Source organism: Erythrolamprus reginae, unplaced genomic scaffold (genome assembly GCF_031021105.1).
Source record: "Erythrolamprus reginae isolate rEryReg1 unplaced genomic scaffold, rEryReg1.hap1 scaffold_181, whole genome shotgun sequence".
NCBI classification, from domain to species: Eukaryota; Metazoa; Chordata; class Lepidosauria; order Squamata; family Dipsadidae; genus Erythrolamprus; species Erythrolamprus reginae.
Genome location: NW_027248567.1, coordinates 62,736 through 85,114, shown reverse-complemented (window position 1 = coordinate 85,114; position 22,379 = coordinate 62,736). Strand labels below are relative to the sequence as shown.

At 45.4% G+C, this 22,379-nt stretch overlaps 1 pseudogene; it reads left to right on the top strand.

Moving 5' to 3' along the window:
• The window catches only part of LOC139155975 (uncharacterized), an 86,519-nt pseudogene that overhangs the window by 6,416 nt on the left and 57,724 nt on the right, over positions 1 to 22,379 (top strand).

Sequence of the window (22,379 nt, the reverse complement as noted above, 5' to 3'; positions counted from 1 at the left end):
GTCAAAAAACTCACAAAGTTAGTCTAAATTATGGAGAAAGACATGTTTTTAATGAAGAAATGTACATGTACATATAAATGAATAATGAAGTTTCTTTCACTTAACTTGTAAACTTTCTTAAACTTTTAAATTTACATATGTTCAACTTCTCTGCCACCCAATCCTGTAGGACAGAGGTCCCCAACCCTTTTTGTTTTAAAAGGTCGCTGCCGGCCTGGGGGGCTTCCTAGCCCCCACCGAACCCGGGTTGGGGGTTGGGGGGGTTCTGGAAAGCCCCCCAGGCCGGCAGCGACCTTTTAAAACAGGCGCGCCGCTTCTGAAGCCAAACGCCAAAGGCGAACTTCCGCGCCTCAGGAGTTAGCTCGGAAGCGGCGCGGCTGTTTTAAAAGGTCGCTGCCGGGCTGGGGGGCTTCCTATCTCCCTGCTAGCCCACTCGGAATGTGAAATTCAAAACAGCGTTCGGATCCCCCCACCCCCAGCAGAAGTCAAGGACCCCCAGAGTGGGGCGGCAGGGGAGGCGACCGCCTCTCCACTCACCAAGTGCCGGGATACGAGCCGAGAAGAGCCGGGCTGGCTTACTTTCCTTCCTTTCCGCGCTGATGCAGAGCCACTTGAACAAAGCGTCACGCCCCCCTGACGCTTTTGGCGGCAAAAGAGCCCAGCGTCGCTTCAGAAGCCGTCGAAAGCGTCAGAGGGGCGTGACGCTTTGTTCGAGTGGCTCTGCATCAGCACGGGAAGGAAGGAAAGTAAGCCAGCCCGGCTCTTCTCGGCTCGTATCGCGGATTTGAGCTCGGGAGACGAACAAAAATGTCTCTCCCCTCCCAGCTCTTATCTCGAGTAGCTCGTAAGTACAGCAGCTCGTATGTCGGGGTTCCACTGTACTTTTTCCCACACATCATCTCTATTTTATAAACAATTAAAGTTCTACTTTTCTTTGAATCTCAGACACAAAGAGGATGGCAATAAGAACACTTGGGACAATTGTAAATAACAAGCAACATTGAAAAGGAAAGAAAATCAAGCAAAAAAAAAATCAAAATATTTTCCATTTCTTTCAGAAAACCATACAATTCTCCTCTTCCAGCAGCTGTTAGAGAAGAGACAGAAAAGCAGACAGGAATGCAGGCGTCTCCTTGGGAGGAAGAAAATGACTTGAATGAAAGCATCACTAAACAAGGCTCGCAAACAAGAGAAAACATTTAAATGTACTGACATTTAAATTCTGTCACAATTTCAGTCATGAAACACCAGAGTATTCCTACAGGAGAGAAACCCTTTGAATGTCTTGACTGTGGGAAAAGTTTTAGTCAGAATTCCAGCCTGGTGCAACACCAGAGGACTCACACAGGAGAGAAACCCTTTGAATGTCCTGACTGTGGGAAAAGTTTTAGTCATAATAGCAGCCTGCTGGAACACCACAGGACTCACACAGGAGAGAAACCCCTTGAATGTCCTGACTGTGGGAAATGTTTTAGTCAGAATTCCAGCCTGGTACAACACCAGAGGACTCACACAGGAGAGAAACCCCTTGAATGTCCTGACTGTGGGAAATGTTTTAGCGATCATTCCAACCTGGTGCAACACCAGAGGATTCATACAGGAGAGAAACCCTTTGAATGTCCTGACTGTGGGAAATGTTTTAGCCATAATTCCAGCCTGGTGCAACACCAGAGGACTCACACAGGAGAGAAACCCCTTGAATGTCCTGACTGTGGGAAATGGTTTAGCCATAATTCCAGCCTGGTGCAACACCAGAGGATTCATACAGGAGAGAAACCCCTTGAATGTCCTGACTGTGGGAAAAGTTTTAGTCAGCGTTCCCACCTGGTGCAACACCAGAGGATTCATACAGGAGAGAAACCCTTTGAATGTCCTGACTGTGGGAAAAGTTTTAGACATAATTCCACCCTTGTTACACACCAGAGGATTCACACAGGCGAGAAACCCTTTGAATGTCTTAACTGTGGGGAAAGTTTTAGTCAGAATTCCCACCTGGTGCAACACCAGAGGACTCACACAGGTGAGAAACCCTTTGAATGTATTGACTGTGGGAAAAGCTTTAGTCAGAATTCCCAACTGGTGCAACACCAGAGGACTCATACAGGAGAGAAACCCTTTGAATGTATTGACTGTGGGAAAAGTTTTAGTCAGAATTCCCACCTGGTGCAACACCAGAGGACTCACACAGGAGAGAAACCCTTTAAATGTCCTGACTGTGGGAAAAGTTTTAGATATAATTCCAACCTGGTGAAACACCAGAGGACTCACACAGGAGAGAAACCCTATGAATGTCCTTACTGTGGGAAAAGTTTTAGTCAGAATTCCAACCTGGTGAAACACCAGAGGACTCACACAGGAGAGAAACCCTTTGAATGTCCTGACTGTGGGAAAAGTTTTAGTCATAATACCAACCTGGTGCAACACCAGAGGACTCACACAGGAGAGAAACCCTTTGAATGTCCTGAGTGTGGGAAAAGTTTTAGTCATAATACCAGCCTGGTGCAACACCAGAGGACACACACAGGAGAGAAACCCTTTGAATGTCCTGACTGTGAGAAAAGTTTTAGTCATAATTCCAACCTGGTGACACACCAGAGGACTCACACAGGAGAGAAACCCTATGAATGTCCTTATTGTGGGAAACGTTTCAGTAACAATTCCAGCCTGGTGCAACACCAGAGGACTCACACAGGAGAGAAGCCCTTTGAATGTCCTGACTGTGGGAAAAGTTTTAGACATAATTCCACCCTCGTTACACACCAGAGGATTCACACAGGCGAGAAACCCTTTGAATGTCTTAACTGTGGGGAAAGTTTTAATCAGAATTCCCACCTGGTTTAACACCAGAGGACTCACACAGGTGAGAAACCCTTTGAATGTATTGACTGTGGGAAAAGTTTTAGTCAGAATTCCCACCTGGTGCAACACCAGAAGACTCATACAGGAGAGAAACCCTTTGAATGTATTGACTGTGGGAAAAGTTTTAGTCAGAATTCCCACCTGGTGCAACACCAGAGGACTCACACAGGAGAGAAACCCTTTGAATGTATTGACTGTGGGAAAAGTTTTAGTCAGAATTCCCACCTGGTGCAACACCAGAGGACTCACACAGGAGAGAAACCCTTTGAATGCCCTGACTGTGGGAAAAGTTTTAATAATAATTCCCATCTCGTGATACACCAGAGGACTCACACAGGAGAGAAACCCTTTGAATGACCTGACTGTGGGAAATGTTTTAGCGATCATTCCAACCTGGTGCAACACCAGAGGACACACAGGAGAGAAACCCTTTGAATGTATTGACTGTGGGAAAAGTTTTAGTCAGAATTCCCACCTGGTGCAACACCAGAGGACTCACACAGGAGAGAAACCCTTTAAATGTCCTGACTGTGGGAAAAGTTTTAGATATAATTCCAACCTGGTGAAACACCAGAGGACTCACACAGGAGAGAAACCCTATGAATGTCCTTACTGTGGGAAAAGTTTTAGTCATAATACCAGCCTGGTGCAACACCAGAGGACTCACACAGGAGAGAAACCCTTTGAATGTCCTGACTGTGAGAAAAGTTTTAGTCATAATTCCAACCTGGTGACACACCAGAGGACTCACACAGGAGAGAAACCCTTTGAATGCCCTGACTGTGGGAAACGTTTTAATAATAATTCCCATCTCGTGATACACCAGAGGACTCACACAGGAGAGAAACCCTATGAATGTCTTAACTGTGGGGAAAGTTTTAGTCAGAATTCCCACCTGGTGCAACACCACAGGACTCATACAGGAGAGAAACCCTTTGAATGTATTGACTGTGGGAAAAGTTTTAGTCAGAATTCCCACCTGGTGCAACACCAGAGGACTCACACAGGAGAGAAACCCTTTGAATGCCCTGACTGTGGGAAAAGTTTTAATAATAATTCCCATCTCGTGATACACCAGAGGACTCACACAGGAGAGAAACCCTATGAATGTCTTAACTGTGGGGAAAGTTTTAGTCAGAATTCCCACCTGGTGCAACACCACAGGACTCATACAGGAGAGAAACCCTTTGAATGTATTGACTGTGGGAAAAGTTTTAGTCAGAATTCCCACCTGGTGCAACACCAGAGGACTCACACAGGAGAGAAACCCTTTGAATGCCCTGACTGTGGGAAAAGTTTTAATAATAATTCCCATCTCGTGATACACCAGAGGACTCACACAGGAGAGAAACCCTTTGAATGCCCTGACTGTGGGAAATGTTTTAGCGATCATTCCAACCTGGTGCAACACCAGAGGACTCACACAGGAGAGAAACCCTTTGAATATCCTGACTGTGGGAAAAGTTTTAGTCATAATACCAGCCTGGTGCAACACCAGAGGACTCACACAGGAGAGAAACCCTTTGAATGTCCTGACTGTGGGAAAAGTTTTAGTCATAGTTCCAGCCTGGTGAAACACCAGAGGACTCACACAGGAGAGAAACCCTTTGAATGTACTGACTATGGGAAAGGTTTTAGTAGTAATTCCTACCTGGTGAGACATCAAAGGACTCATACAGGAGATAAACCCTTCGAATGTCCTGATTGTGGTAAGGGTTTCAGTCGTAATTCCCATCTCGTGATATACCAGAGGACTCACACAGGAGAGAAACACTTTTAATGTCCTGATTGTTGAAAAGCTTTTAGTCATTATTCCAGTCTGGTGAAACACCAGAGGACTCATACAGGAGAGAATGAACCTCCTCATTGTGGGAAAGGTTTCAGTCATAATTCACATGTCTTGATACACCAGAGATGTTAAAAAAATTATGAAGGGATTAAAAATTATCTCCTGGAAACTAGAAACATAGAAACATAGAAACATAGAAGTCTGACGGCAGAAAAAGACCTCATGGTCCATCTAGTCTGCCCTTATACTATTTTCTGTATTTTATCTTAGGATGGATATATGTTTATCCCAGGCATGTTTAAATTCAGTTACTGTGGATTTATCTACCACGTCTGCTGGAAGTTTGTTCCAAGGATCTACTACTCTTTCAGTAAAATAATATTTTCTCATGTTGCTTTTGATCTTTCCCCCAACTAACTTCAGATTGTGTCCCCTTGTTCTTGTGTTCACTTTCCTATTAAAAACACTTCCCTCCTGGACCTTATTTAACCCTTTAATATATTTAAATGTTTCGATCATGTCCCCCCTTTTCCTTCTGTCCTCCAGACTATACAGATTGAGTTCATTAAGTCTTTCCTGATACGTTTTATGCTTAAGACCTTCCACCATTCTTGTAGCCCGTCTTTGGACCCGTTCAATTTTGTCAATATCTTTTTGTAGGTGAGGTCTCCAGAACTGAACACAGTATTCCAAATGTGGTCTCACCAGCATTCTATATAGTGGGATCATAATCTCCCTCTTCCTGCTTGTTATACCTCTAGCTATGCAGCCAAGCATCCTACTTGCTTTCCCTACCGCCTGACTGCACTGTTCACCCATTTTGAGACTGTCAGAAATCACTACACCTAAATCCTTTTCTTTTGAAGTATTTGCCAACACTGAACTGCCAATACAATACTCAGATTGAGGATTCCTTTTCCCCAAGTGCATTATTTTACATTTGGAAACATTAAACTGCAGTTTCCATTGCTTAGACCATTTATCTAGTAAAGCTAAATCATTTACCATATTACAGACGCCTCCAGGAATATCAACCCTATTGCACACTTTAGAGTCATCGGCAAATAGGCAAACCTTCCCTACCAAACCTTCCCCTATGTCACTCACAAATATATTAAAAAGAATAGGACCCAGAACAGACCCTTGTGGCACACCGCTTGTAACCTGACTCTGCTCAGAATACTCGCCATTAACAATAACTCTCTGATGTCTACCCTTCAGCCAGCTGCAAATCCATTGAACTATCCAGGGATTAAGTCCAATCTTCACTAATTTATCTATCAGCTCTTTATGTGGAACCGTATCAAAGGCTTTGCTGAAGTCCAGGTAGGCAATATCCACGGCACCAGCTTCATCCAACACCTTTGTGACATAGTCAAAGAAATCAATGAGATTAGTCTGACATGATTTGCCTTCAGTAAAGCCATGCTGATTTGGGTCCGATAAGTTATTGTTTTTTAGGTGCTGATTTATCCTCTTTTTCAGTAGAGTCTCCATCATTTTAACTACAACTGATGTCATGCTAACTGGCCTGTAGTTACCAGCTTCTTCTCTACTGCCCTTCTTGTGAATAGCCTTATTTATCTTTAATCGTTCAAGTTCTTCTAAGACATCGGCTTCTAAGATCACTGGAGCTGAATCCCTATAGCTGGAAGCAATGCTATATCCCTCTATAGTATTATTTTTTAAGGTGTCTTTTGAGAAAACTGAACAGAAGTAGCTATTGAAATGGTCAGCGATCTCCTTATTCCCATTAATGCATGTATTATTCCCGGTACTAAGCTTTGTGATGCCGCAGTTTTTCTTCTTATCATTAATATATCTGAAGAAGGTTTTATCCCCCTTCTTTACAGATTTGGCAATTTCTTCCTCTTTTGAGGCTTTAGCAGCATATATTATCTGTTTCGCCTCCTTCTGTCTCATTTTATATACCTCCCTATCAGCTATACTTCCAGACTCTTTATACCTCCTATAGGCAGCCTTTTTTTCATTGACTATAGCCCTTACATCATTGCTAAACCATAGCGGTTTCTTCTTCCTTTTACCTTTAGTTATTTGTCTTACATAAAGTCTTGTGGCTTTTAAGATGGCCTTTTTTAATACAGTCCACTGGATGCTCGCTCCTGCCATTTTATCCCTCCCCTTTAATTCATTATCTAAATATTCTCCCATTGCATTAAAATTTGTTTTTCTGAAATCCAATACTTTGATTGCATTATAGGATTGCTCACAATGAGTTTTTACATCAAACCACAAACATAGATGGTCACTGCAACCTAAATTTTCTCCCACCTTGACATCTGAAACCCAATTCCCATTCGTAAAAACTAAATCTAGAATATTCTCCCCTATAGTTGGTGTCTTAACCAGCTGTGCCAGAGCTGCTCCTGTAAAGGCCTCTACTATATTCTTACTTTTGCATGTAAGGGCACTGGGGATATTCCAGTCAACATCAGGCATGTTGAAATCACCCATAATCACAATATCTCCCTTTACTGCCATTTGGGTAATTTCATCCAACTACTGGTGAAAAGAAAGTGGAAATGAAGTTGGCATATAAAGATTATACAGAATACATAATTAGGGGAAAAGAAGATGAAGAAAAAGAAAACCAAGGATGAAAAGGAAACAGGAAACAAAGAACAGACTGATAACAACATTGGAATTTATAGCGACAAGAAAAATGAAAAGAGAATTGAAAATAATAAACAGACTGATGATTACACTGGCATCTACAGTGATATGAAAAGAGCAAGAGGGGATAATTGAGTTCAGTGGAAGCAATGTAAAAATAAGAGGGGTAATAGGGAGAAGAAATTAGGAAAAGGTAAGTATAGATCAGTGTTTCCCAACCTTTTTTGAACCACGGCACATTAGTCATATTTTCAAAATCCTGGGGAACACTGAACGGGGGGATGGGGGGGCGTGGGGGGGCTAAAGAAAAGTTTGGAGAAAAAAAATCTCTTCCTCCATTTCACTCTATTTCTCCCTCCCTCTTTCTCTTCCCTTCTTTCTCTCTCTCCATCCCTCTTTGTTTCTTCCTCTCTTTTTTGCTCTCTTTCTCTCTCCCTCCTTCCCTCCCTCTATGTCTCTCTCCCTTGCTCTCTCTCTGCCTCTCTTGCTATCTCTCTTTCATTCTCTTTCTTTCTCTCTATCTCTTTCTCTCTCTCTCTTTCTCTGTCTCTCTCTCTGTCTCTCTTGCTATCTCTTTCTCTCTCTCTTTCTCTGTCTCTCTCTCTTTCTCTCTCTTGCTATCTCTCTCTCTCTTTCTGTGTCTCTTGCTATCTCTCTTTCTCGCTCTCTATCTTTCTCTCTTTCTCTGTCTCTCTCTGTCTCTCTTGCTATCTCTCTCTCTCTCTATCTCTCTCTCTCTCGCTATCTCTTTCTCTCTTGCTATCTCTTTCTTTCTTTTTCTCTCTTGCTATGTCTCTTTCTCTCTCAGGCGGGGGGGGGCGCGGGGCGGTTAAAGAAAAGTTTGGACAAAAAAATATATCTTCCTCCATTTCACTCTATTTCTCTCTCCCTCTTTCCTCCCTCCCTCTTTCCATTGTATCTCTCCCTCCCTCTTTCCTTTCTATCTCTCCCTCCCTCTTTCCTCCCTCCCTCTTTCCTTTCTATCTATTTTCTTTCTATCTCTCCCTCCCTCTTTCCTCCCTCCCTCTTTCCTTTCTATCCCTCCCTCTTTCCTTTCTATCCTTCTCTCCGTCCCTCAGCAGCGGCAAAGAAGAAGGAAGGCAGGCTGCAGAGGGCACCGAGGACAAGAGCGCTCGCCCTCTGACTTCCCTCCCTCGCTGCTGAAGGGACGAGCACGGGCACGAGTGCGCGCGCGAGTCCGCCGCGGGCCCGCTGCAAGAAGTTTTTGTTTGTTTGTTTTTTTCCTTCCCCCGCCTCACGGGAGAGAGAGAGAAAGAAAGAGCGCAGCCAGGGAAAGCGGCCTCGAGCCGAGTGTGAACTGCAGGATGCGGCAAAGGACTCCTTGCCAACCAAAAAGGGGGTGGGGGTGGTGAAGGCAAAGCCTGGGAGGCGGGGAAGGGAAGAGCGGGAGACCCCCAGACAGAACGGCTGAGGGGAAGGAAAGACGGAAGGAGGGAGGGATTGAGAAGCAAAGCCAGGGAGGGCTGAGAGAAAAGGGGAGCGGCGCGCACGAGAGAGGGGAGGGGTGGGCATTCCCGAAACGGACGGAGAAAGCCCTCTCTCGCAGCGAAAGCGCTCCCAGCCAGGGGGCTGCGAGAGAGGGCATTCTCGGTCCGTTTCGGGAAAGCCCGCACCAGCACCGGCAGCGCCCCGCCCAGCTGGAGCTTCCCTAGGAGCTCCGCGGCACACCGGTTGGGAAACGCTGGTATAGATTATGCAAACAATTTACATAAAAGGAAGGAAATAAATTTGGAAGGAAAGGAATTATTGGTATAGCAACAAGAGAAAGAAAAAGTTAAGAGAAGAAGTGGGGAAAGGGAAAATATATAAGTAATGGAATTTGGGACAGCTCAAAAGAGAATGGATGATTGAGGAAATTAAGAGCAGTAAAACAAAATCAATTTGAGCATGCGAACAAACCTGGTAGAGTGGTTATCCTGTAAATTGAGGAAAGAAAGGGGGAAAAAACCTGATCCAACAATTAACAGATAAGAATGAAATAACACATCAATTAGAAAAAAAGAAAGAGATAGCACTAGAATATTATAAAGAATTATATAATATAGATATTATTAAAGAAGAAGATATATTAACTTACTTGGAGACATGTAAAATTAAATTTATAAGTAAAGAAGATAAAGAAATGTTGAATAAAGAAATAACTAAAGAAGAACTAGAAACAATAATTATGAAACAGAATAACAATAAAACACCAGGTCCAGATGGGCTCCCAATTGAATTTTATAAAGCAACGTTCCACATAATGGGAGAATTATTATTAGAAATTTACAACAATATGTTAAAAATGGTGAATGGCCGCCATCATGGCAAGAAGCCAATATAACATTGATACACAAAGAAGAAACAGATGCAAACTGTATTAAAAATTACAGACCAATATATCTACTAAACGTAGATTATAAAATATACAGTGATCCCTCGATTTTCGTGGGGGTTACGTTCCAAGACCTCCCGCGAAAATCGATTTTCTGCGATGTAGCGGCGCGGAAGTAAAAACACCATCTGCGCATGCGCGCCGCTTTTCCATGGCCGCGCAAGGGCTTGCAGGTGGAGGCGGGGAGCGACGAAGGTTCGGAGGCTGGCAATGGTTGTTTTTAATGTCGGCCACCCCCCCAGCGCCTCCGGCCTCCTCACTGCTACCCCCCACCCGCCCGATTCGCCCCTCTCACCGGCTTTCTTGGGGCACGAGTCCTCCTGCAGCAGCGCTGGCGGCAACGGCTTCTTGGATTTTAGAATGCCCGCCTCCTTCCTTCGTTCCCTCCCTCCTTCCCTCCCTCCTTCCCTCCTTCCTTCCTTCCCTCCCTCCTTCCCTCCCTCCTTCCTTCCCACCCTCCTTCCTTCCCTGCTTCCTTCCTTCCCTCCTTCCCTCCTTCCTTCCCTCCTTCCCTCCTTCATCTGCAGAGAATGACAGGAAAGGGAGAGAGAAGTGACTTGAATGAAAGCATACAGTACTGTATGGTAAATGTCCACCTCCTTCCTTCCTTCCTTCCCTCCCTCCTTCCTTCCTTCCCTCCTTCCTTCCTTCCCTCCCTCCTTCTCTCCTTCCTTCCCTCCCTCCTTCCCTCCCTCCTTCCTTTCTTAAAAAGCACTTAAATAATGACAGAATAAAAAACCCCAGCCCTCAGCTGCGTTTCCTTCATCTGCATAGCCTCCTTCTGTGTTTGCAAGACGGTTGTACAGTTGCTGTGCCTTTGTCCGTATGGTGCTGGTCATAGTTCCCTCCTTCCCTCCCTCCTTCCCTCCTTCCTTCCCTCCTTCCCTCCTTCCTTCCTTTCCTCCTTCCTTCCTTCCCTCCTTCCCTCCCTCCTTCCTTCCCTCCTTCCCTCCCTCCTTCCCTCCTTCCTTCCCTCCTTCATCTGCAGAGAATGACAGGAAAGGGAGAGAAAAGTGACTTGAATGAAAGCATACAGTACTGTATGGTAAATGCCCACCTTCCTTCCTTTGCTCCCTCCCTCCCTCCTTCCTTCCTTCCTTCCCTCCCTCCTTCCCTCCTTCCTTCCCTCCTTCCCTCCCTCCTTCTCTCCTTCCTTCCCTCCCTCCTTCCTTTCTTAAAAAGCACTTAAATAATGACAGAATAAAAAAACCCAGCCCTCACCTGCGTTTCCTTCATCTGCATCGCCTCCTGTGTTTGCAAGATGGTTGTACAGTTGCTGTGCCTTTGTCCGTATTTTGCTGGTCATAGTTCCCTCCTTCCCTCCCTCCTTCCTTCCTTCCCTCCCTCCTTCCCTCCTTCCTTCCCTCCTTCCTTCCCTCCTTCCTTCCCTCCCTCCCTCCTTCCTTTCCTCCTTCCTTCCTTCCCTCCTTCCCTCCTTCCTTCCCACCCTCCTTCCTTCCCTCCTTCCCTCCTTCCTTCCCTCCTTCCTTCCCTCCTTCCTTCCCTCCTTCCTTCCCTCCTTCCCTCCCTCCTTCCCTCCCTCCTTCCTTCCCTCCTTCCCTCCCTCCTTCCCTCCCTCCTTCCCTCCCTCCTTCCTTCCCTCCTTCCTTCCCTCCCCTCCCTCCTTCCCTCCCTCCTTCCTTCCTTCCCTCCCTCCTTCCCTCCTTCCTTCCCTCCTTCCTTCCCTCCCTCCTTCCTTCCCTCCTTCCCTCCCTCCTTCCCTCCTTCCTTCCCTCCTTCATCTGCAGAGAATGACAGGAAAGGGAGAGAGAAGTGACTTGAATGAAAGCATACAGTACTGTATGGTAAATGCCCACCTTCCTTCCCTCCCTCCCTCCTTCCTTCCTTCCCTCCTTCCCTCCCTCCTTCTCTCCTTCCTTCCTTCACTCCCTCCTTCCTTTCTTAAAAAGCACTTAAATAATGACAGAATAAAAAACCCCAGCCCTCACCTGCGTTTCCTTCATCTGCATCGCCTCCTTCTGTGTTTGCAAGATGGTTGTACAGTTGCTGTGCCTTTGTCCGTATGGTGCTGGTCATAGTTCCCTCCTTCCCTCCCTCCTTCCTTCCTTCCTTCCCTCCCTCCTTCCCTCCTTCCTTCCTTCCCTCCCTCCCTCATTCCTTCCCTCCTTCCCTCCCTCCCTCCTTTCTTAAAAAGCACTTAAATAATGACAGAATAAAAACCCCCAGCCCTCACCTGTGTTTGAATTTCATTCACTCAGTCATTCATTCATTCTTCTGTATGCCACTCAGTCCCAACACTTTTAACCCATAAATTACCATTTACCATCCCCTTAATTACCATTTCCCCTTCCCATTACCTCTACCTGTACCTGTACACATTGAATAAGACACTTAAGTTATAAATGATAACAATATTTATTTACATTTTGGGGGGGGGGGGTTAGCATAACTAGGATAACTCGGGATCTTCTTCTATCACCATTTCATCGGGCACTTCTACAATGGACGCTGCAGGTGATGGTGTGACAGACCTCTTGGTTTTCGTGACAAACATAGTTATGGGCAGTTGTTGGCGCAGTTTCTTTTTCTGGGCTAACATGGCTCTGTATGGTGCAAAGGTGTTGTCAAGGGAGGCCTTAAACTGTATAGAGCGAGTCATGTTGGGATCCCAAAGTTCCACCATGCGTTGTACATGTGCAGCAGCTCTGTTCAGTTCTGCAAGCCGCTCAAGCGTTAGGCCAACATCTTCTTCTTCCTCAGCTTGTTCAGCTTCCTCTTCCTCCTCTTCTTCACTCGCTGACCTGGTCAGCTCCTCCAAATCTTTGTCTGTCAGCGGTAGGCCATTCTCATCAAGCAAACCATTGACTTCATCTGGTGTCATGTCAACGAAGCCTTCTCCACCCAGTGCCTGTGCCAGCTTCACAGAGTTCTGGACTGCAGCATCTTGAATTTCTTCGGGAGCAAATCCCTTGTAATCATGCACCACTTCTGGCCACAATTTCTTCCAGCAGGCATTCATTGTCTGTGACTTCATATCCATTAAGGCATTCTGAATGTTCTTCAGACACGATGCAATCGTGTACTGACGCCAGTAGACCTTCAATGTGAAGTTTTCATCAGCATCCATTGCTTCCACGATGCTTCCAAGGGAATTGCATGTGTACAGTGCCTTAAATGCGCGGATAACACCTTGATCCATCGGCTGGATAAGCGATGTGGTGTTTGGTGGCAAGAATTCGACTTGCACCCCAGCATGTTCATGTGCCAGGTCATCATGGCCTCCAGCATTGTCCATTAGGACAAGCACTTTGAAATTGAGTCCTTTGCCAGCCAAATAATCTTTCACCTGTGGGATGAAGCACTGATGAAACCAGTCCCGCGTAAGGGGTTTTGTGATCCATGCTTTAGGATTATGCATCCAGTACACTGGCAGTGCATTCTTATTTCTGTTCTTGAGGGCTCTTGGATTTCGTGACTTATAAATTAGCCCTGGCTTCATCAAAAAGCCTGCTGCATTCCCACACATGATCAAAGTCACCCGATCTTTCATGGCCTTAAAGCCAGGGGCTTTGGCTTCATCTTGCATCAAGAAAGTCCGTGAAGGCATCCTCTTCCAGAACAGGCCTGTTTCGTCCATGTTGAACACCTGTTCTGGAAGGTAGCCCCCTTCTTCAATTAGGTCTTTAAACGTGCCCTGGACGTACTTTTCGGCTGCACCTGTATCTGCTGAGGCAGCTTCTCCATGCAATGACACACTCTTCAGGCCATAGCGCCGTTGAAATTTCTCGAACCACCCTTTGCTTGCTGTGAATGTGTATGGGGCTGAAGAAGCAGAAGATGTTGATGGCTGGGGGTCTTCAGAGTCATCAGCACCTTCACCAGCACCTGCATCTGTAGAGAATGACAGGAAAGGGAGAGAGAAGTGACTTGAATGAAAGCATACAGTACTGTATGGTAAATGCCCACCTTCCTTCCTTCCCTCCCTCCCTCCTTCCTTCCTTCCCTCCCTCCCTCCTTCCTTCCCTCCTTCCTTCCCTCCTTCCCTCCCTCCTTCCCTCCCTCCCTCCTTCCCTCCTTCCTTCCTTCCCTCCTTCCCTCCCTCCTTCCCTCCTTCCTTCCTTCCCTCCCTCCTTCCTTCCCTCCTTCCTTTCTTAAAAAGCACTTAAATAATGACAGAATAAAAAACCCCAGCCCTCACCTGCGTTTCCCTCATCTGCATCGCCTCCTTCTGTGTTTCCAGGACGGTTGTACAGTTGCTGTGCCTTTGTCCTTATGGTGTTGGTATCCAAAGCAATGCTCTTTTTGCAGCAGTCTTGTACCCACACGGACAAAGCAGCTTCCATCTTCATAAGGCGTTTGTTTCTAGGCGTCACCATTCTTTTTGCAGCCTTGTTGAATGTCATCAGAGAAGTTTGCCTTATCTTCTTTTCGTCTTTCCGAATGTATCGCACACTCGATTCGTTGATCCCATAATGCCGACCAACATCTGCATAAGAGCGTCCCTCTTTCAGCATGTCCAAAAGTTCAATTTTCTCCTTAATTGTCAGCATCTTCCTGCTCTTTTTAGCGTCGCCGCCTCTGCTCCGCGTGCAACGTTTAGGAGCCATCTTCCAACAAGTCTTAACAAGTTCCAAAAGTTCCAAACCACGCGGGGCAAACAACACTGATTGGCCGAGCTTTCTGTCCATCAGCAGTCGGGCAAAATTTTTGCTTTTTTTTTTGTGATGGCAAAGCTGATTGGCCGAGATTTCGGTCAATTAGCAATGGCAGACGTTAGTTTGGTGATGACGTATGATGTCATCGGGCGGGAAAAACCGTGGTGTAGAAAAAAAAAACGCGGACTATTTTTAAATTATTTTTTGAAAAACCGTGGTATAGCGATTCGCGAAAATCGAGACCGTGAAAATCGAGGGATCACTGTATCTGTCAATTATAGCAGATAGATTGAAAAAAATATTAAATAAAATAATACACTCAGATCAGAACGGCTTTCTGCCTAATAGACAAATTAGAAACAAATTAGAAATAAGAATTACCCTAAATATGTTAGAATATTATGAATGTCATAGCAACAAGGAATTTGCAATGCTGTTTCTGGACGCTGAGAAAGCCTTTGATAACCTTAATTGGAATTTTTTTAAAAAAATGATAAACATTATGGACTTTGGGACAAATTTTGAAACTATGATTTAAAAATTTTATTCCAAACAAAAGGCAAGGATCTTAATAAATGGAGATCTGACAAATCCATTAGATATTATGAAAGGAGTGAGACAAGGTTGTCCACTATCCCCCTTAATCTATATAATGTCTATTGAAATTTTATTGAACCAAATTAGGGAAAATACACAAATACAAGGCACTAAAATTAAACAACAAACATATAAAACACAGGCATTTGCCGATGACTTGGTATTTTTTCTAGAAAATCCAACTAGCTCAATGGCATATTTACTAAAAGAATTAGAAGCTTATGGAAATGTAGCCGGATTAAAAATAAATAGAAATAAAGCTAAAATATTAACCAAGAACTGTAAAGAAGATCAAATTAAGATATTAACAAAAGAAACAGAATTTCAAATGGAAAAAAAATTAAATATTTAAGAATCTGCTTCACTGCAAGATATTCTTCATTAAAGGAACTAAATTATATGAAATTATTAAATAAAACAAAAGAGGATTTAGAAAAATGGACAAATCTAAACTTATCGCTAATGGGAAGAATCAACACCATAAAAACCAATATACTCCCAAGGTGGCTTTACCTCTTTCAAACAGCCCCAATACAATTAGACAAATCATTTTTTACAAAAATAAATAGAATAATTTCAAAAGTTATTTGGCGTAATAAAAAACCAAGAATAAATATGAAAGCTTAACAAGATTTGAGAATAAGAGGAGGATTTGGCCTGCCTAATCTAGAATTATACCATCAGGCTGCCAAATTACTATGGATCAAAGAATGGGTTAATCTAGAAAACTCTAGAATATTAACAATAGAAGGCCATAATATCAATGAAGGCTGGCATGCACATTTATGGGAAAAAGAACATATAAAGCACTCACATTTCAAACAACATCAAATACAGAACACCTTGCTGGAACATTGGTGGAAAGTTAGGAAAAAACACTATAGTGAAATACCTAGATGGCTATCCACACTGGAAGCCCAAATCCACCCAAATATAATTAACCAAAAACAAATAGAGTGATCCCTCGATTTTCACGGGGGTTACATTCCAAGACCTCCCGCGAAAATCGATTTTCCGCGATGTAGCGGCGCGGAAGTAAAAACACCATCTGCGCATGCGCGCCGCTTTTCAATGGCCGCGCAAGGACTTGCAGGTGGAGGCGGGGAGTGACAAAAGTTCGGAGGCTGGCAATGGTTGTTTTTAATGTCGGCCACCCCCCCAGTGCCTCCGGCCTCCTCGCCGCTACCCCCCGCCCGCCCGATTCGCCCCTCTCACCAGCTTTCTTGGGGCATGAGTCCTCCTGCAGCAGCGCTGGCGGCAACGGCTTCTCGGCTTTTAGAATGCCCGCCTCCTTCCTTTCTTCCCTCCCTCCCTCCTTCCTTCCCTCCTTCCTTCCCTCCTTCCCTCCCCCCCTCCTTCCTCCCTCCTTCCTTCCCTCCCTCCTTCCTTCCCTCACTCTTTCCCTCCTTCCTTCCCTCCTTCGTCCCTTCCCTCCCTCCTTCCCTCCCTCCCTCCTTCCTTCTCTCCCTCCTTCCCTCCTTCCTTCCTTCCTTCCCTCCTTCCCTCCCTCCTTCCTTTCTTAAAAAGCACTTAAATAATGACAGAATAAAAAAAACCAGCCCTCACCTGCGTTTCCCTCATCTGCATCGCCTCCTTCTGTGTTTGCAAGACGGTTGTACAGTTGCTGTGCCTTTGTCCGTATGGTGCTGGTATCCAAAGCAATGCTCTTTTTGCGGCTGTCTTGTACCCACACGGACAAAGCAGCTTCCATCTTCATAAGGTGTTTGTTTCTAGGCGTCACCATTCTTTTTGCAGCCTTGTTGAATGTCATCAGAGAAGTTTGCCTTATCTTCTTTTCGTCTTTCCGAATGTATCGCACACTCGATTCGTTGATTCCATAATGCCGACCAACATCTGCATAAGGGCGTCCCTCTTTCAGCATGTCCAAAAGTTCAATTTTCTCCTTAATTGTCAGCATCTTCCTGCTCTTTTTAGCGTCGCCGCCTCTGCTCCGCGTGCAACGTTTAAGAGCCATCTTCCAACAAGTCTTAACAAGTTCCAATAGTTCCAAACCACGCGGGGCAAACATAACTGATTGGCCGAGATTTCGGTCCATCAGCAGTCGGGCAAAATTTTTCCTTTTTTTTTTGCGATGGCAAAGCTGATTGGCCGAAATTTCGGCCAATCAGCAATGGCAGACGTTAGTTTGGTGATGAAGTATGACATCATCGGGCGGGAAAAACCGTGGTGTAGAAAAAAAAAAACCGCGGACTATTTTTAAATTATTATTTTTTGAAAAACTGTGGTATATCGTTTCACGAAAATCGAGACCGCGAAAATTGAGGAATCACTGTAATAACATATGAATACCTCCTAAGTACTAAGGGAGGTATAAAAACTAGGGAAAGACTTAAGAATGAAGGTATAGAAATAGACTGGCTGCCATACTACCAAATACAAAATAGATATAAAAAAGATCTAGTAGAATTCTAGTAGATAAAATTCTAACAGGCCCAGATAAAAAATTCATTACTATAATGTATAACTATCTATTAAATTACGAAAATATATAAGAAATAATCAAACAAAATATGATAGCGTGGATGACTAATTTTGGCTATACTATCCAATTGGAAGACTGGGAAAAATTATGGAAAGTAAATTATAAAATGACTCTATCTATACCCTATAAAGAAAATTTATATAAAATGTTTTTCCGATGGCACTACGCTCCAGCACGTTTAGCTAAAATAAATGCGAATATAAGTAACAAATGCTGGAAGTGCAAAAACGGTGCAGGAACATATCATATTTGGTGGCTATGTTCGGAAGCAAGAAAATTTTGGATCAAAATTCAGACCTGGCTAGAAGAAATATTGGATTACAAATTAGAGACGAAACCAGAAATGTATTTATTAGGAATAATTAGAGGCCAACACAGTAAAGAAAATTATTATTTAATAAATCATATACAGTAGTACCTCATCTTACGCACCTAATTGGTTCCCGGGAAAGGTTCATAAGACGAAAAGTTTGTAAGACGAAACATTGTTTCCCATAGGAAACAATGTAAAATCAATTAATCTGTGCAACAAACCCCCCCCCCCCCGCAAAAAACGCCGCCGCCCGGCTGTCACCTTTTGAAACAGCCAGGGGGCTTCTCAGCGTCCTCCTGAACCCGAATGCCAAATCCGAACTGGGTTCGGCGTTCGGGAGGCCGCCGAGAAGCCCCCTGGCTGTTTTAAAAGGTGACAGCCGGGCGGTGGGGCTTCTCGGCGGCCTCCCGAACGCCGAACCCACCATCTGTAGACCACACAAGCAATCAGAGAGGTATGCTGCCTCCCCGGAGCCAAAATCATAGACATAGCAGAGAAAGCAACCGAAATAATAAAACCCACAGACTATTACCTCCTACTATTTTTATTTATTTATTTATGCATGCATGCATGTATGTATTTATTATTGATTGATTGATTGATTGATTAGATTTGTATGCCGCCCCTCTCCGCAGACTCCACATAGGAAGAAACGACACCAAAAAGGATTTGAAAACATTAATGAGGGACTAAGACCAGCTAGCCAAGAAAGACAAAGACAGGTGCACAAGTAGTTTTTTTGTCTATATTACCAACAAGAGGACAACATCCAGCAAGAGAACAAAGAATTCTACAAGTGAACAACTGGTTAAAGGGTTGGTGTCACCAAAAAACTTCGGATTGATTGATTGATTGATTGATTGATTGATTGGACTTTCATGCCACTCCTCTCTGAGACTTGGGACGGCTTACAACATATAATAAAACAATGTACAGTAGTACCTCGTGATACGAACCCCTCGTCTTATGAACATTTCAAGACACGAACCTGGCGTTCGGAATTTTTTTGCATCTTCTTACAAACTTTTTTCACCTTATGATCCTGCCGCTGAACACCAAACCCGGAAGTTAGGCAAACATTCAGGTTTGGGAGAACACCGAGAAGCGCCGCTGCCCGGCTGTCACCTTTGCAGAAGAGCCGTGGAGCTGTCGGCCGGTCAGGAGGCTGAAACAGAGGTGGGGAATCTCAATAGGGAATTCCAGGGGTGGAGCTTTGACGTCACGGAGACGTCCTTCCTGGAGTCCACGTTTCGGCCGGCCAGGAAGGACGTCTCCGTGACGTCAAAGCTCCACCCCTGGAATTCCCTATTGGGATTCCCCACCTCCGTTTCAGCCTCCCGACCGGTTGACAGCTCCACGGCTCTTCTGCGAAGGTGACAGCCGGGTGGTGGTACTTCTCGGCGTTCTCCCAAACCTGAATGCTGAACCCGAACTTTTGCCGAATTTCCGGGTTCGGCCTTCATGAGAACACCGAGAAGTCCCCCGGCTGTTTTGGAAGGTAACAGCCGGGTGGCAACGCTTCTTGGCGGCCTCCTGAACCCGAACCCGAACTTTTGCCAAACTTCCAGGTTCAGTGTTTGGGAGAACGCCGAGAAGCGCCCAGCTGTTTCAGAAGGTGACAGCCGGGCAGCATTGCCCAGCAGAGCGCCGTTTTTGCAATATTTTTTTTCTGGCTTGCACGCATTAATCGATTTTACATTGTTTCCTATGGGAAACATTGTTTCGTCTTACGAACTTTTCACCTTACGAACCTCTTCCCGGAACCAATTAAGTTCGTAAGACGAGGTATCATTGTATAACATTTTAGATCCCATTAATTAAATATAAAATCTAAAAACCCAGGCCATAAAAAGCATTCATTCCTATTCAATCAACTTTCTGTCAGCATATTCATTGGCCAGAGGCCAGGAATCTAATAGCCCCAAGCCTGGTGGCATAAATGAATCTTAAGACTCTTGTGAAAGGCAAGGAGGGTGAGGGCAGTATGAATTTGTAGGGGGATTTGATTCCAGAGGCCAGGCCCCGGGGAAGAGAAGGCTCTTCCCCTAGGACCTGTCAACCAACATTGTCTAGTTGACGGGACCTGGAGAAAGCTAACTCTGTGGGAACTGACCTGTCGCTGGGATTCATGCAGAAGGCTGTCCAATAGGTATTTTGGCCCTATGCCATGTAGGGCTTTATAGGTCATAATCAACACTTTGAATTGCATCCAGAAACCAATTGGCAGCCAATACAGTCCATGGAGTGTTGGAGAGATATGTACATGTCTGGGCAAGCCCATGACTGCTCGTGCGGCTGCATTCTGCACAATTTGCAGTTTCCAAACATTCTTCAGAGGTAGCCCCATGTAGAGAGCATTGCAGTAGTCAAACCTCGAGGTGATAAGGGCATGAATGACTGTGAGTAAAGACTCCCTGTCCAAATAGGGCCGCAACTGGTGCACCTGGTGAACCTGGGCAAATGCCCCCCTCGCCACAGCCGAAAGATGATGTTCTAAAGTCAGCTGTGGATCGAGGAGGACGCCCAAGTAGTGAACCCTCTCTGAGGGGGGTCAGAATTCCCCCCTCTAGGGTGGTGGACAGACAGGTAGACGTGACCTTGGGAGGCAGAACCCACAGCCACTCTGTCTTGTCCGGGTTCAGCTTGAGTCTGTTAGTACCCATCCAGACCCTAACAGCCTCCAGACACCGACACATCACTTTCACTGCTTCACTGAGTGGCCATGGGGTGGAGATGTATAGCTGAGGTCCCTTCCAACTTGTTGTTGTTGTTGTTACTATTACTATTACCAGGGGTGGGCAGCAGCCGGTAAAGTTGGAAACCCGATTCCGGTAGCAAAAATGAAGCTGCGTGCGCAGCTTCAGCTGACAGGTGCTACCACCATCTTTAAAAAAAATATTTTTTTAAATAAAAATTTAATTGATCTGCGCATGCCCTGGGAGTTCAGTTCACTGGACCTCCTCAACTGCGGCCTGCTACAATGGAGGAGGTACAGGCTGAGCTATGTGAGTGGACTCTCAACCATAGTTCCCTCTAAGCTGAGCAGTGAGCAATCGCTCACTTAAAAATCATCATCAACTCAAAGTTTTCCAAACCTGCCCAGTAGCCGAGAGGGAAAGAGTGAGAGGGAAGGAGAGAGAGAGGAAGAGAGGAAGAGAGAGAAACAGATAGAAAAAAGAGAGGAAGGAAAAGAGAAAGAAAAAGAATGGGAGTAAGGAAGAGAGAAAGAAAATCAAAATCTAGTTTGAAACTAGCTCAACTATTTTAGTGGCATTTTGATATTGATAGAGTTGCCCTATTATGAGCTCACTGTTATAGACACACAGTACAGTATTTTATTTTGAAATTCTCTGAGGCAAAACAGGGTGGGTTTTTTATTTGTTTGTTTGTTTGTTTGTTTGTTTGTTTGCTTGCTTGCTTGCTTGCTTGCTTGCTTGCTTGCTTGCTTGCTTGTTTGTTTGTTTATTTATTTATTTATTATTTCTGTGCCGCCCATTCCCGAAGGGACTGCCGCTCAGACACTATACTTTTCCGTCCACCCCCCCTAAAAATTAGAGGGAACACTGCTCTCAACCTTCTCCTCACTCGAACTGCCCTGCACAGAAGCCTTGAGGGAGGCGGGCGGCAACTTTGAAAATCCGGGACACGGGGCTGCTTTCCTCCGTCTGCAGTCTGGGCCCTTATCCGTGGGGTGAGAAGCTCTCCTGGCGGGGCTAAAACTTGGGCGCCTGTTTCATCTTGTGCCACCTGGACCAGCCAGAGCGAGCGGGGTGGCCATGGATTGGGAGAGGCAATCGCTGGGGTAACTCACAAAGGGACCGCGACATGTTTCTCTTGAGCCTCCACTGGAGAAACATGTTGCGCAACCTGCAAAGCTGGTGGGTCTCCCCAGTTTGGAGCATGAAACCCGCTTTTGCCAACCCTTCCCCTCAGTGCAGCCCCCCTGTTTTGAAGCCGATGGAAAAAATTGCCCCACGGCAGGGGGGAAGGCGAAGGAAGGAACCCATCTATCTACCACCACCGCCTCAGTTCAACCCGCTTCATGAGCCCAACTCACTGTCAGCAGCTTTTGGGGCGAGGACAAAAGTTTAAAGTTTCAAGTTTTATTGGATTCATATGCCGCCCCTCTCCGAAAACTCGAGGCGGCTAACAGCAATCATAGACAGTACACAATAATCATCCAATACTAAAAGCAAATTAAAACCCTTTAATATACAAAACCAATCACACATACAAACATACCATGCATACCATTGTAACGGCCTAGGGGAAGAGGAAATCTTAATTCCCCCATGCCTGGCGGCAGAGGTGGGTTTTAAGTAGCGTACGAAAGGCAAGGGGAGTGGGGGCAATTCTAATCTCTGGGGGGAGTTGGTTCCAGAGGGCCGGGGCCACCACAGAGAAGACTCTTCCCCTGGTTCCTGCTAAGCGACATTGTTTAGTTGATGAGACCCGGAGAAGACCCACTCTGTGGGACCTAACTGGTCACTGGGATTCGTACGGCAGAAGGCGGTGGTGGAGACTCCAGGCCCCAAGCCAGGCATGCCAGTGAAGGTGAGTGCTCTTCCCAGGGTGTGTCTCCCAGAGGGCCGCGGGGCAGCAGCGCCGGCACAACTTGGGGAAGGGAGAAAGGGGCTTTGGGAAGGGTTTGGTTGCGGGATTCCTGCTGGTGG